The following is a 15,305-nucleotide window of genomic DNA, read 5'->3' on the forward strand; positions in this document are numbered from 1 at the left end:
ATGAATATTGGGATGTGAAAAAATGTTTCCTCTTCCATTCCTGGTCTGCTTCCTTAATGGTACCCTTAAAATTTCCACTGTGCCTGTCTTTTTTTTCCCTGGAGTCTATGAAAATCTACTTCTGTCTGTGCTGGTCTTATAGTGTAGATAAATTCTATTTTATTTTCTTGATTTACTCGAAGGCCTGTTATACAGAACCTTGAGTGTTATCCAATCTCAAATTTTGTTTGGTAGCACATTTTAATTTCTGGCTGAACTTAGGTATTAATGATTTTAGGTTTCACTTCCCATTTTATATTTACAGGGGAAGTAGAATAATGTATAGAGAATGATTAAGCTCTGTAAATATTTGTACTTTCCACAGTGCTAGGTTCTAAAGTCAAATATTTGTTATAGAAATTAAAGCTTAGCTAAAGAATCAGCTATTTTACCTTTTTAAGATGGATAAGATGTGGTTTCCAAACCTTCATTTTCAAAGTACCTGACAGAAATATTAAGGAAAGACTCCCTGGTTACCATGAATAATTTAGTGTATGAACAGTGAATCTATGAGATACTTCTAATTTATTCCTTTTATGTAAAATTCATTTCTGGTTTGGTTTGAAAGTGCTTGCACATTCTAGGAGCTGTTGGAGAGGAGTGTCACTTATTGTGGGTTGGATCTCATTTTACTCCTCCTCCTCCTCCTCTCCCTGCTCTTTTCTTTCTGGATGGTTTCTGTTTGCTTCTTTGTAGGTTAGAAATGACAAATAGTTTTAAAAGCCCAGGAAACGCATTTCTAGAGACCTCCCCTCCCTGTTTTTAGCATTTCTGTCTGTGAAGTGAAGTGAAAGTCACGTGAAGTAAAGTTCAGTCATGTCTGATTCTTTGCAACCCCATGGACTTCTTCAGGCCAGAATACTTGGTAGCCTTTCCCTTCTCCAGCGGGTGGATCTTCCAGAGCCAGGAATGCAGAACCGAGTTCTCCTGCCTTGCAGGCAGATTCTTTACTAGTTGAGCTACCAGGGAAGCCCATTTCTGTCTGTACTTTTAATTATTTTATGATGACTTTTCCGATTTCCATTTTCTCATTTGTTCTGCATGATTTCCTATTTCCTTTCTCAGGTGTTTGAGCTATTGGTAATTTTCTCCTATGTTTATACCATTTGTAGCAGATATAATTTTTTCTTGATTCTCTTGATTGTATTCCTGCAAAGTTGACCCATGTTAGTAGGAAGCAGTTTTGTTCTTCTATTTACCGGTTTCCTTTTCCTGTGTTAAAGTGTTTGCAATTCCTGATCTGGACTGGATGTGAACTAAAAATGTGTTCTCTCACTTCTAAATGGGTAAGGTTTATCACACCCAGGTGGGGAAATGAGATGGTATAATTTTGTCTTTTCCTTTTATCCTGCTGAGTTCTTTCCCCTTCCCCCAAGGATCCATTTAAGCATAGATGCTTTATTTCAGTCTTTCTTTGTTTTTAACCTTGAAGTCTATCATGCCTCAAGATCTAAAATTTTCAGAATCCTCATCCTGGTTCCCCACTTTTCTGTTATCCATAGGACTTAATGTCATTGTTTTGGAATTGCTCCTTGTTGTCAGAGTCCTTCTGGAAACATTTTCTCTGGAATCCTTTGCATTCAAGCCAGAATTCCCTTGGGGAGAAGTTGCTCCCACCACCCTACTTTTGTCTGCTTTCTTAGATTCCTAAGTGCTTTCCTTGGGAAGGAATAATTGTTCTCATTTTGGCCTCCTTTCCTGGGGCTTCCCAGGTGCTGCTAGTGGTAAAGAACCCGCTTGCCAGTACAGGTAGGCTTAAGAGATGCGGGTGCGATCCTTGGGTGAGGAAGGTCCCCTGGAGAAGAGCATAGCAACCCACTCCAGGATTCTTGCCTGGAGAATCCCATGGACAGAGGAGCCTGCAGGGCTACAGTTCATAGTCGGACACGTCTGAAGTGACCTAGCACTCACACACATGCATGGCTGATGGCTGACCTTCCCCCAGAGATCACTGATACCTGGGACTCACAGGATGGAAGGAAGTGCCCCAGAGAAACACAGCTCATACATTCGCTCACATTACTTTTTTTTCCTTCCTTTTTTTGGGTAATGAAATAGTAACCAAAAACCCAGAATGATCATCAGTGAACAAGTTTACCTAGCCTTCCCTACTGCCCCTCTCCCCCAGGTCTGTAGGAAAAGGGTGTTTTCAGCATTAAATCCATCACCAGATCCTTATTATAACACCCCCTTCAACATGCATCACTCAGAAATACAGGTCTCCCCTGATTACTGCTTTAAAGCAGTTACTTTAGTATTGCATTATGGAAGGATATTTAGGATTCAAGTTTTAGAGAAATTTTTATTAAACTGACCCCACCCAAGGTTGAGTTTTTCCCCCATTTGCCTCTTTCCTGTGTCTGTGCAGCCAGTGGTAATACAACCAGGTAACAGGTAAAGCTAGCGAAGCACTTGGGATGGTTTGAGATATTTCAGTCATTATTGAGAAATAAGTGATTGAAAACATATGCTCGTAAAAGCTCTAGTTTTGCAGAAAAACAGAACTCTGCCTGTCATCTTGTGTTATAAATTCAGAGGTAACTTATCAACTTTGCAGAAATTGGGGTTTTGTTTTTATTATGAGGAAATATGTGCAGCCTCTCACATACCCGTATGGCAGTTGCACAGGATTGGAAAAATCCTCTGAGAGCAGATAGACTTATGATTTTATCCAGACTGTCATTACGTTGGGCCTGTCTGCCAGAAACTGCAGGCTCCGAACTGAGAGTGATGGCATAGTCTGTGGAGTGAGTCAGAGGAGGCGGGTTTGGAAAGGGAGTTTCCAAAGGAGTGCTGACAGCGGAAGGTAGCGGGACCTGTGATCCTCAGACTTGGCAGCTGTGACCATTCTGGGGGAAAGCTACCTCAGAGTGGAGAAACGCATGTTCTTGCTCTGTTTTCTCTTCCAGTCAGGTTGTGTAAATTGCTGGAGGAATGTTAGGATAAATGTTAGAATCTAAAGCCTTAGATGGCTTAGGAATTTTTTTCCCGTTCCATCTCTTCTAAGAATCATTATCTGTTGTTAAGGGTAAAAGCCTCTGGGTTCATATTTATGCATATTATTGTTCTTAAAGCAGTCAGAGTTCATTAAAAGGGAGTGGTTTATTGATGAAATGGGAGTCTTAATGTTTTTATTTCTATGCATTTAGACCCACTTCAGCGCTAATAGAATTTTCTTTGATATTGGTCATGTTCTGTGTCTGTGGTGTCCACCTTGGTACTACTAGCCACACAGGACTGATGAGGACTTGAAATGCAGCTAGTGTGACTGAGGGACCGAATTTTTAATTTCATTTAACTTTAACTAATTAAATAGCCACATATGTCCAGTGGCTACCATATTAAACAACACCGCTCCAAATTAAAGCTCTTAAGTAATTCGCATGGCTGTCAGTGAATAATGTCAGAGGGCGTTCTCTTGTGTACAGACATGTTAATAGTTCTAAGAACGTAAGCTTTTATTTATTTATTTTTTCAGAGAAAGTTGGAATGAAAGTGGGAGTATAAAGGTACATCTACTGTTGTGTGACATGGAGAATTACAGTTTAATTTTTCAAACAATACCCCCAAAGGTAGCCTTTTTAATGTATTTAAGAAGACTATTAATGAGAACCACATTATTCTGCTCTAAGAATCTGTGCTCTTTGATTATAAGAAGAAAACTTGTTAGTGGGTAATGAAAAATGAAGTCTAATTAATAAATGGATTTTGTTCATTCATCAATCAGATAGTTGATTGCTTTCAAAGTTAACATAACACAGATTCCTGCTCTCAGGAATCTGAGCAGAAACCAGGAGACCATGCTTGTACTGTGAGAGCCCTTTAGAAAGTTCATGGATTCAGGATTATTTTCTAAAACCTGATCAAGGGTTAAGGCATATAGCTCTCAGGAATCTGAGCAGAAACCAGGAGACCATGCTTGTATTGTGAGAGCCCTTTAGAGAGTTCATGGATTCAGGATTATTTTCTAAAACCTGATCAGTGGTTAAGGCATATATTGATGTGGCCTGTATTTGGGGAATCAGACTCCTATCAAGAACTCCTGATATTAAGTGCAGTTAAGTTGTAGAATTTCTATTACTCTTATCCACAACTCAGTCTGTTTTAAAGAAGAGCGAGAGTTGGCATCGATTATTTATATATTTTGTAATGTGATGAATTACTCTGGATTTTTACTGTGTTTTCTACCCAGTTCTGATATTCTGTAATATTCTTTAAAATGCTTCTTACCTGTTCATATCATATCATTTGTTTAAAAAAAAAAATCAAAAGTGACAGACCTACAGGGAAGAAGCAACACATCATATCCATCTGGTTAAAAAAAAAAAGCAATCTAAAACAAAACTGTAAATTACCAGTTGCTGAAAATGGCACTTGTGTCTCTAGGTAGGTAGTTGTATTGTTAGTCAATTTGCACATTGCAGGATAAAGCAGGGAGGAGAATAAAGAAAGGGATCTATGCCTTTTCCCCAAGGTCCTGTAGGTCTGATAAAATTAACTTGAATCAGAAGTGACAGTCTTTCTATTGACAGCATTTGAGAATAAATTTCTCTGTTTTCTGAAGTGAGAACGAAGATTCCTTTTGAGAATGCGGTTGTAACCCTATGCTCCATTTACATTTCAGCCTTTCGGCTTGCATTCGTCAGTTGCTTTTGACATTTATGTTCTCTCGCGCTGCATATTGCCTTGCTTGCATTTTCCAGGTGTTCATAAAGGTCACTAGAGACTAAAACTCCTCAATGTATTATGCGTTTACATTGGACAGTAAACTGAGCTTCTGATGCTTTTGTGGTTGTAGAGTATGGAATGAGTATTTTGCTGGTAGGTTTAATTTTTCCTCGAAAACAAAATTGAGACTTGTCAGGGAACTTGACTTTGAACAGTTTGAATACAGATCTTATTTAATCAGGCAGTTCAGTTGCTCTACCATCTTTATCTTGCACTATATGAGAGGAAAGCTTAGAAAAAGATACCTGTGGTATTGATTAATCCTGCCAGTGCATGGCCAATAAAGTCTTGTTAACGGATTTACCTGCTTCTTGAAGAAGTTCAGTTTCTGCCCTCTTCAGTTCTGCTCAGTGTTATCACGGTTATTGTCCATTGCTGTGAACCCGACAGTTGCTCTCATACTTTTAAAAATTTAATTTGAAAAGCTCTGAGGACACAGCTTTTCTTTTTTCCCCCTTCCCTGTATTACTTTCCTTCTGATGATAATGTTCAGGTCTATAAGTCAAAAGGTTCTTTTATAGTCTAGTGGGAGTTACAGGGCAGTGTTAATAATTTATAAATGTCAAGATGAGCCCTCTCTTAGGCCAGGGGTCTATAGGAAGAGCTTCAACTTTTGTACATATTAGTTAATAACAGATTGTGTTTTAAATGATACTGCAATAGATTTAATTTGGATGTGCTTTAATATAAACTAGAGCATCACATTCTTTCACCTCATTCTTTAAAGAAACATGCTAATTAATTTTTCTTATTTTGACACTTATTGTTGGAGCCCTTTATTTGTTTCACAGATTAATGGGTTTCTCCGTTATGGCCTTCTTTCCAAGATCTTGACTGATACTTGCTTTAGAGGGGTATTGGAAACCCAATACCGTCTTAATGGCATTCTCTTCTCATTCTCCGGAGGGCCTGGTCTGAGAGGTAAATGAGTTTTTTATTTGAGAATCTGTTACATTCTGAGGGACTGTGGTATATTATCTGTGGTGTGAGGCCATTACATCATCCTCTAAAGCTTCTTGTAGTAAACAAATTAAGCTGCTGTATTGTAATGGGGACTGTTTTATTCCTGGGTGTATGACTGTTCCTCTTATCAAGAAGGTAAAAATAGAACATTCTATCCTCCATAGGAATTTATTCTACTTATTGCTGATAATGCGCGCATGCACACACACACACACACACACACACACACACACACATTTATTCAGGGGTTTCTTTTTTTGATAGATAAACTTGATATTTTTCCTAAGAGTTATTTTTATTTTATGAGGAGACTCATAAAATAAGTGGGATTAACTGACTGGGGCAAGAAGCCAGGCGCATCTGAAGCTGGGCGGGAGAGGCCGCTGCTGGTCGCCATGGGAACTTGATGGCCCTCCATAGGCCCGTGCTGTGCATTTCCCTCCACAGTTTCCTTCCTTCTACCTGTAGCTTCCTCATTGTCAGTTTCCAAAATGGAAAAGTGCATTCAGCTTATTGGTGTTGCACTTTTCGCTCTATGTGTCACATATCACTTGACTGCTCCTGGCAGTCTTGGATACCACTTTGGCCATGGAGAGACCTTAGTGCTGAGAAAAACTTACCAATGCTGCCTTCATTGCTGACGAATGATAGCAGCTAGATAATTACATGTAAGACTCCTTATTTAGAAATCTAGACTCCATTTCTGGACAGTGACCCTGCCCCTCCTTTTCTGGCTCTTCCTACTCTGAGTGTTAATGTGATAAGTCATTAGGTGCCAAAAAGTCTGGGGAAACTGCCTCAGTCAACTGCAGAAGAACATGCTCGCACTGTCAAGATTACCTGGAGCTCATGCTTCCTGCTGTTAAACATACATTTGTTGTTGTTTAGTTGCTAAATCGTGTCCAACTCTTTTGCACCCCCATAAACTGTAGCCTGCTAGGCTCCTCTGTCTGTGGGATTTTCCAGGCAAGAATGCTGGAGTGGGTTGCCGTTTCCTTCTCCAGACAATCTTCCCAACCCAGGGATCAAATCTCCATCTCCTGCATTGGCAGGCAACTTTTTAACCACTGAGCCACCAGGGAAGCCCCCTCCACATACATAGAAGATATTTGTATAGTGTACTGGGTAAACTGGAGATATTTTGGGAATGTCTGTATAGGACTTTGTGAAAAATTCATTACGTGTTTTCCCCCTCATTCTTTCATTGTCAAATATAGACATAATTTTCCTGATAACACACATATTTTGAGTCCAGTTAAACCTTTTCACATCAAGTATTTAAAAACAAAACGCTCTCATCCCCTGACCCCCATTTGACTCAGCACTTCTTTAGGACTCAAATTATGAGACCAACTAAACATCATTGTATGAAAAGGCAAAAAGATAGGACATTGAAAGATGGACTCCCCAGGTTGGTAGGTGCCCAGTATGCTACTGGAGATCAGTGGAGAAATAACTCCAGAAAGGAAATCAGTCTTGAATATTCATTGGAAGGACTGATGTTGAAGCTGAAACTCCCAATTCTTTGGCTACCTGATGCAAAGAGCTGACCCATTTGAAAAGACCCTGATGCTGGGAAAGATAGAAGGCGGGAGAAGGGGACAACAGAGGATGAGATGGTTGGATGGCATCACCGACTCTATGGGCATGAGTTTGAATAAACTCTGGGGGTTGGTGATGCACAGGGAGGCTGGTGTGCTGCAGTCTGTGGGGTTGCAAAGAGTCGGACATGACTGAGCAACTGAGCTGAACTGAAACATCACTAGTGAGACTATTAAATACCATTTTTTTTTTTCCTGGAATTGAACTTTTGTTTTGAATTCATATACTTATTTACTAAGAAAACTTCTTAAAACAACAACAACAACAAAAAACTTCTTAAAATCCATTAACGCTCCTTCATTAATTTGCAGGGTGAAAAGGGTCTCCCCGTTCCACCCTGCCCAAGTTCTTTGAAATGGGGTGGGAGTGGAGAAGGTGTTCCTGTCTTATATGTCCTCCTGAAGTAGAGACAGGCGAAACTGTAGCAGGCTGGATTTTATGAAATGCAGCATTTGGTAACATCATTAATATGTAATTTGTCTGTAGGCAACTGTTGCAGATGTAGAGAGCTTCTTTGTGAATTAAACAGTGTGTTGTTTTTACCTCAGGATTTCCAGAAGGTAGTCTGAGACAGTCTTTCCATCATCCTGTCACTGGCACTTCACCCGCAGTTCACGGGTATATTTGGTCTGTCTGTAATATCTTAACTTGTTTCTGAGTATTCTCTTGCTAGCTTGAGTGTTTCATCTCCTGTAGTTTGTTTCTACATCATGCGTTCTCATGGTTGTTGGTGTAGGGATTGCATATTGAAGACTCCCAGGTTTCAATCTCTAGCCCACAGCTTTTTGACCTCTCAACCTGAACCTGCATTTCTGCTTGGATATCGCTAGGCATCTCAAATGTTCCAAACAGAATTGCAGTTTTCCTTTTTCCTTATCGGTGAAGGAAGTTCTGCTCTTCGGCTACTCAGCCCAAATTGCGGCCTCCACTCTGCCTCTTCCCTTTGTCTCACATCGCATGCAGTGTAATAGCAGATTCCCAGGGCTCTTCTTGCACAACCTGCCCGCAGTCTGGCCTCTGCTTGCCCCTGCGCGTCTGACACCTGGCCTGAACTCAGTTTCCTAACCCCGCAGCAGCCAGAGGGAGTCTGTTCAAATGTAACTCAGATCACTGCTTCTCTGTGCCAAAACCGTACAGAGGCTTTTCTTCTTTGTTGCCACTGTTTCAGCCGCTTTGGCCTTCTGATGCTGTTTGGATGTGCTGGCGTGCACATTTCAGGCCTCTGTACTTTTCTCTGTGCTTGAAATGCCTTCCCCCAGATAACCATATTTCCTGCTGCCTTACTTCCTTTAGGTCAAATGACCCCTTATCATTGATTACCTTGAGTAAATCCACACCCTTCTGTTCCCTTTTGCCCAACTTTGTTTTTCTCCATAGCACTCACTCATTACCAGCTAATATACTGTGTATTTTCTGGTCTTGTGTGTTGTCTGCCCCTCCCCTACTGTACTGTAAGCCTCTGTGGTTAGAGATTATGTATGATCTGGTTGTGTGTGTGTCTGTAGCTCCTGTGGCAGTGCTTGGCCCCTAGTAGGTGCTTAATAAATATTTATTGAATGGAGGAATTCACAGTGACTTTGGACATTGGTGTTTCTTTGATGATCATTGTTACCACTACAGCATTTAAGTGTTATGGTCCAGTGTCCCCTCCCTCCCTGGTCACTACCTGGTCACTTGCTTGTTCTTGGCATCTTGAATTGAATAATTGAATAATTTAAGATGCCAAGAACCAGTGGCTCTTTTGCTTTTCTCTTTGAAAGACATCAGGTTAACAAAGATGGCAGGGTAATACATCTGTCAACCAAGAGCACATCATGCACAGTTAGAACAGCTCAGTCCAAGAAAATGGCACACTGACTTCTGGTTTAGATTTACACTTTTGGTCAGAGCTACTTTTCCTTTTCATCTGAGATTCAGATTTTAAGTGTTTTTAGAAGGACTGCTCTGGTGGGTTTTATAGTTTTATTTTTCCCCTGATATAATTTGTACCCATGGATTAGAAGTGTATTATGAATGCTTTTGGCTTTTCATATATGTGTGAAGTGTGATTGTATTAAGTATAAAATCCACCCTGTCATTTCCTTTCATCAGCCTCTGAGAGTTTATGTGCCATGGTTGCAAATTAACTGAATCTGGGGGCTCTGCAAACTGAAAGAAACCCTGTCCAACTTACCTGCTTTGGAACATGTTGTTCAGAGGTAGTAAGCCTGACCAAGCATTCCTGCATATTAAAGATTACTATGGTCCAAGGAAGGTTCTCTCATTCTCAGTGTTACATGAAATAAAACTTCTCCTTTGTGTTTAATTAACTCCTCTGCTGTTACAGCATTAAGAGGATGTTTTTCTCAATTGCAGAGGTGGAGCCAACCCATGTGAATTTTATAGCTAGGTGCATTTTTTTTTTAAGCTATAGCAAGGCCTGAGCTGTTTTGTTTTTTTTTTTTAAATAAGTTTGTAATGTTACTGTTTGTGTGTGTTTGTGTTTTAACAGCTGTAATGAAATATAATTCACATAGTTTACCCATTTAAAGTATACAATTTAATGGCTTTTCATATTTTCGCAGATACATGCAGGCATCACCATAATCAATTCTGGAACCCTTATATCATCCCCAAATGAAACTCATAACCATAGCAACGCCCACCCGCACCTCCAGGTCTGCTTTCTGTCCCCATGGATTTGTCTTCTCCGGACATTCCATTATGTGGGATCATACAGTGTGTGGTCTTCTGTGACTGGCACTTTTCACATCACATAATGCTTCCCAGGCTTACCCATGTTGTAACATAGATCAGTATTTCATTTCTTGTTCTTGCTGGATAATGTTCTGTTTTATGGATATACCATATTTTACTTATCCACCTTCTTGACTTTTATGTTTCTCTTTTATCCATTTGGTTTTCTGTATGTGACCATGCTTTGAGAGAGTGTGTGCTAAGCCACTTCAGTCGTGTCCATCCAACTATAGGATACCGTGGACTCTAGCCTGCCAGGCTCCTCTGTCCACGGGATTCTCCAGGCAAGAATACTGGAGTGGGAAGCCATTTCCTTCACCAGGGAATTTTCCTGACCCAGGGATTGTCTCCTGCATTGACAGGCGGGCCTCTTTACCACTAGCGCCACCAGGGAAGTCCTTGAGAGAGTGAGTTCAGGAATTCTTTCATCTTTCCCATTAGGGGCTTGGCTTCATAGGCATTTGGTTCTTGGCATTGAGGGCACCAGTTTTTCTCAGTTAGTTGTGTGCTCTCAGAAGCATCCATTTGGCCCCAGGCCAGAGCAGGTCACCACTTGAGTAATAGTACTCTTTATAACCTTCAGGGCTTGCCAGGAAGCATCAAGATTTTCAGAATATTTACTTCTGTTTTCCTAATTCAGCTTCACACATCTGTGTAATTTCTATGTCAGGAAGTGTTTTGAGTTAGTCCAGTTTATTTCAGAGAATGAAGAACATGCCATATTATATGGTTTTCATAACAATGTTTGCTTATGAATTCCATATTGGTCAAGCATAATTCTGCATAAAGCAACACAGCTGCTTAACTCTTTGAAATCTCTGTGATGGACCAACAGTTTTATTCATTTAAAGCAGCAGTTCTCAACTGTGAACAACTTTGCGCCCCCACCCCCACCCCCCTCACCCATCCCAGAGGGTATGTGGCAGTATTTGGAGATATTCTTTGTTGTCCTAATTGGAGCAGTGGGTTGTGCTGCTAGAGTCTGTGTAAGTGGAGACCAGGGATAATGCACAGGACAGGCAACCCCCTGCCCTCCCTTCCCCCAATAATCTGGCTGAAAATGTTAATTGTGTCACCGTTGAGAGGCCATGGTTTAGAGTAAGCAGTGAGTATTCCTTAATTACTTAATAGAAGAGACACAACTGTAGGCAACATGTAAGGCAAAGCATGTCGTATGTAATTGGGAAAAGCTTCACTTTTTAACAGTATAGAAATCAATTGCTTGTGTGGATCAATTTGTGTGTTCTTTAAAGAAAGGGAGGGTTTTTAATTTTTTAAGAGAGGTATGTGGGGGAAGCCACTTGGGTATCTCATCTTTGGGAATTGCTTATTGTTGCTTCAAATAAAAAGATTATGTGTTGTTTGTTATTTAATTGGGTTGTTGATCATAACCTGGAGTTTTGCTCTTCTGGGTACTTTCCCTACCTTTGCAGGTTGTATGTTTTGTTGTTATTGTGTCTTTTTGGATACTTGTCAGAGTTCACCAATCTTAGTTCTGTTTTTTCCCCATAGTCTTCTCAGAGAGTTGAAGAAGAGCTGCTCTAAGCATTACACCCACTTGTGATTAAGGCGTGTTCATTCTGGGCCTCCTTCTGTTTTGATACCACAAATGCTGCTCTCTGGATTTGACTAATGCGTCCCCTCTCGGTGATTTAGGTTCTCTTAATAAGATGTGTTCCAGGAATGAGTATTTCAACTCACTGAATATTTAAACAGATAGAGTTTAAATATTTACTACCCCCAAACATAGAGAATCTTTGGAGGTGCACATACAGCCGTTTGCTTGTAAATGGTTGAATTTGTTCGGGTGGGAGAACTTCACACTGGTTTATTTTCATGTGGGAGAACTGCTCTCAGGACCACATCTGTCTCAGGTAAAACCCTCTGACCTCTGCGTGGGCTTCCAGATCTGCTGACCTCCTGTTTCCCATGCATCTCTGTCAGTGATTCCCCAGCCTATTTTGAAGTGTTTTCTGCAGCAGCTTGCTGTTGATGAGTTCTTATCCAGGGAGTCAAGTATTAGAGTGACCTTTCCTTTCCAGAGCAAAAGTCAGTCCATTTTCATTCCCAGGCTGTTGGTATAAAAGGAACAGGAAAAAAACATTGATTTTCCTTTGAAAGCATTCACCTAGATGCCTCCTTCTTTCTGTGTGTTCTGCTGCCTGCGGCCCCACTGAGTGGGTAGATCACTCCGGTCTTGTATACTTGGACCGACCCGTTTTGTTCCTAAAGGAGAGAGTAAAAGCATTTATTGAGGCATCGTACATGTAGAAATGGCAAAGGCAGAAGTTCTTGAGGATCCTGGTTCCTAATTTAGGCTTTTGGAGGTAGTGGATTTGAAAGCAAACTTGTTGGAATGGCACAACAGCTCTTGATGTAAAGTATCTCCTGTTCCCCAAAATGTTATTTTCATCTTAAGAGTCTGCAGTAACAATGTGTGCTTAGCAACTGTATTGGCTTACTTGGCTTTTAAGGCCGTGTAATTGAAGGCAATGTAGCCTTGTGGTTAAGAGGATGGGCTCTTAAGTCAACACTCTGGGTCTAACACAGAGCTGGGTGATTTGGGTCTCCTTGCTCAGCTTCTCAGTGCTTGTTTTTGCACAGGGAAAATGCACACAGCCACAGCATCTACTGAATAGAGCTACAGCTAGGGTGGTCATGTGACCTGCTTTTATGTTTTTCCTGCACAATTATTAATCTTTTTGCTTTCAGATATGTCCCAGTTTGGATATAAATTATATTCTCATTCTCATTATAGTGAAGATTAAGTGAATTAACATGTGTAAAATGCTCAGTGCATGTTAAGTGCTCAGTGAGTGTTAGTGCTTTATTATTTTGGGAGCTCTATTATCTGCTTCCCTCTCCCTCTCTACATAAGCTTGCTCCTACTAGCGTTACCCTGTATCTGCCATCAAGGACAAGGATTCAGTCACTCTTTTTGCCAGACCTCTGATGTTTCCTCCTCCTTTTGGCTCCTTCTCATTCTGTTCATGGTTTATAAGCCAGCTCAAGCAGCCCCTCAGTTAATTACTCATGGAATACTTTGTTTCCCAAATAAAGGTCTCATCATAATGCCCTCTTAATTGCCCCAGCTTATGTGTCAGAGAGAGGGCAGAGAAAAGTAATTTATTACTTGCCTGTAAGTGCCAGGTGGTGAGTTAGGATCTGAGAGTACAACACAGGGCAAAAATAGTCAGGGTCAGCCCCTCATGGAACTTCTAGCTTAGAGATAGAGACAGATGTTAGCCAAATCACACAAACAGATGTGAAGTTACAGTGGTAGAAAGTGCTGCAAGGGGATTTAACCTAGTCCTCTTGGGCAAGAAAGAACATCCTGGGGAAGTTGCTATTGCACTGGGACCTGAAGGAAGAGTTGGAGATACTAGACCAGGAGAGAAGAGCACCACAGACAGAAGGAAGAACTGGAGCTGTCTCAGTCCAGGTTGGTGGGTGTGTTCAAAGAACCATGGGAGAGGCAGCGGGTCAGCACGGAGTGTAGGAAGTGGGTGGGGGTGAGGCCGGATAGAAAGATAAGGGCAGAAAGAAAGGATCCTGGCGAGGGTTTGTTTTCTGTTGTTGCTGCTGCTGGGCTTTTCTCTGGTTGTGGTGAGCAGGGGCTGCTCTTTGTTGCAGTGTGTGGACTTCTCATCTTGTTGCAGAGCATGGGCTAGTTGCCGTGCAGCGTGTGGGATCTTAGTTCCCAGACCAGGGATTGAACCCATGTCCCCTGCATTGGGTTTTGAGTTTCTAGTTAACAGTCCCAGATTTGGGTTTTAGTTACTGGAAGTGACAAGTCACTGAGTATTTTAAGGTGAGGATTGACTAGTCACATTAGCCTTTTGAAAGCAGAGACCTGGCTTCAGTGTAAAAAGAGAATTGTGAGGGTTCAGAGGAGTGGATTTCAAGAGGAGCCAGTTTGAAGTGGCACAGGAAGGGTACACTAGTAGCTTTTTGACTAAGGTTGAGGTGTTGGGGTTGCTCCCAAGTAGATGCATTTGAGAGAAATTTATAAGGTGACAGTGTCATGCTTTGTTGATGATGGAGGTAAGGCTTTGGTGTCCAGCTTGCCTAACAGGATGGTCAGGGGCACCAGTCATAAGACAGGCCATGTGGGGCCAGAGCCTGCCTTGGTTTTGATATGTTGAGGGACCTTTGAGACATCCCACAGGAGACTTCAGGTGGGCAGTTTTCAGACATCTGCCTCTGCAGGAGAAGTTTGGTAGGCATGTTCATTTGTGGATTGCCTGTGTGGATGTGGTACCTGAGGGCTGATGGACACAATGAGATGGACTGGGATAAAGTAGAGGATGAGAAAATAGGACTCTGCGCAGTGCCTAGAGAAACTGCTCCATGAATCGTAGGTCCAGTCCTAGAGGTGGAGGAACAGTGAAATAGACTCTAGGAGATGACTGTGCCGGGAATGCCCAAAGAAAAGAGCCTTTGCAGAAGGAGGTGGGGTGATTAACCCTGTCAGAGGATGCCTGGTGGTCACGTGATGAGAGGGACAAAAGCTCTAGTGGATTTGATGTAGAAAGGAGGCTGCGTCAACAGGAGTTGTTCCAGTGACTATTATGGTGTAGTCACGGTCCTTGTCAGTCAGTGGAGAGGGATGCAGGTTAACAGCAGGTGCCAATGGTGGGTCAGTGAGCGCCATTTTACAGGCAGGATGGGAAACAGTGAGGGGTGGACTTTGGGTGGGTCTGGGAGCTTCCTGGAGTTGGGCAGCAGGAATGCCAGAGGCTCTAAGAGTTGAGCAGAGATTGGGCCAACAGAGGGGAAGGGTCAGCTGGAGCATTCGAGAAGGGTGAGGTGGGCTGGAGAGGAGAAGGGGCGTCAGGAAAGGAAGGCCTCTGTGCTCTTTGAAAAGGAATGGTGGGCACTTAGCTGTTCATTATGTGGTGAATTGTAAGGTGTGTGAATTATAGCTCAATAAAACTATTTTTTAAAAAGAACTAGTGGAAGGTCAGATGCTTGGCTGGCTGCATTGGAGGATGAATTGGAAGGAAGGCAAAAACAAAATTTTGTAGTCACAGAGACCAGTTAGAAGGCAGTTGTAGTAATCTGTGTGAAAGATGGTGATGGCTTGAAATAGGCACTTTCTGCGTCAGTTGGAGCAGTGGATGAATTACAGAGTTATTCAGGAGGCGATTGGTAGACCCCGAGAGCTGAAAAAACGCCTAGCGCATGGTTGGTTGGGTATTTGACAAATGTTAGCATTTCTTGCTGTGGCTGAATGA

At 41.7% G+C, this 15,305-nt stretch overlaps 1 protein-coding gene across 5 annotated transcripts in view; it reads left to right on the plus strand.

Annotated features, from left to right (window-relative positions):
- RERE (arginine-glutamic acid dipeptide repeats) overlaps nt 1-15,305 on the plus strand; it is a 415,138-nt gene that overhangs the window by 135,490 nt on the left and 264,343 nt on the right. Inside the window, exon 1 of one of the 5 annotated variants that reach the window (XM_070768880.1) lies at nt 12,840-13,510. The exons of the other annotated variants lie outside the window; for them this stretch is intronic. The gene's annotated coding sequence lies outside the window, so the exon portion shown is untranslated. Of the gene's footprint in view, nt 1-12,839; nt 13,511-15,305 lie in introns of those variants that run through there. 5 annotated transcript variants of the gene reach the window in all.

This window comes from Bos indicus, chromosome 16, assembly GCF_029378745.1.
Source record: "Bos indicus isolate NIAB-ARS_2022 breed Sahiwal x Tharparkar chromosome 16, NIAB-ARS_B.indTharparkar_mat_pri_1.0, whole genome shotgun sequence".
In the NCBI taxonomy this organism is placed as follows: Eukaryota; Metazoa; Chordata; class Mammalia; order Artiodactyla; family Bovidae; genus Bos; species Bos indicus.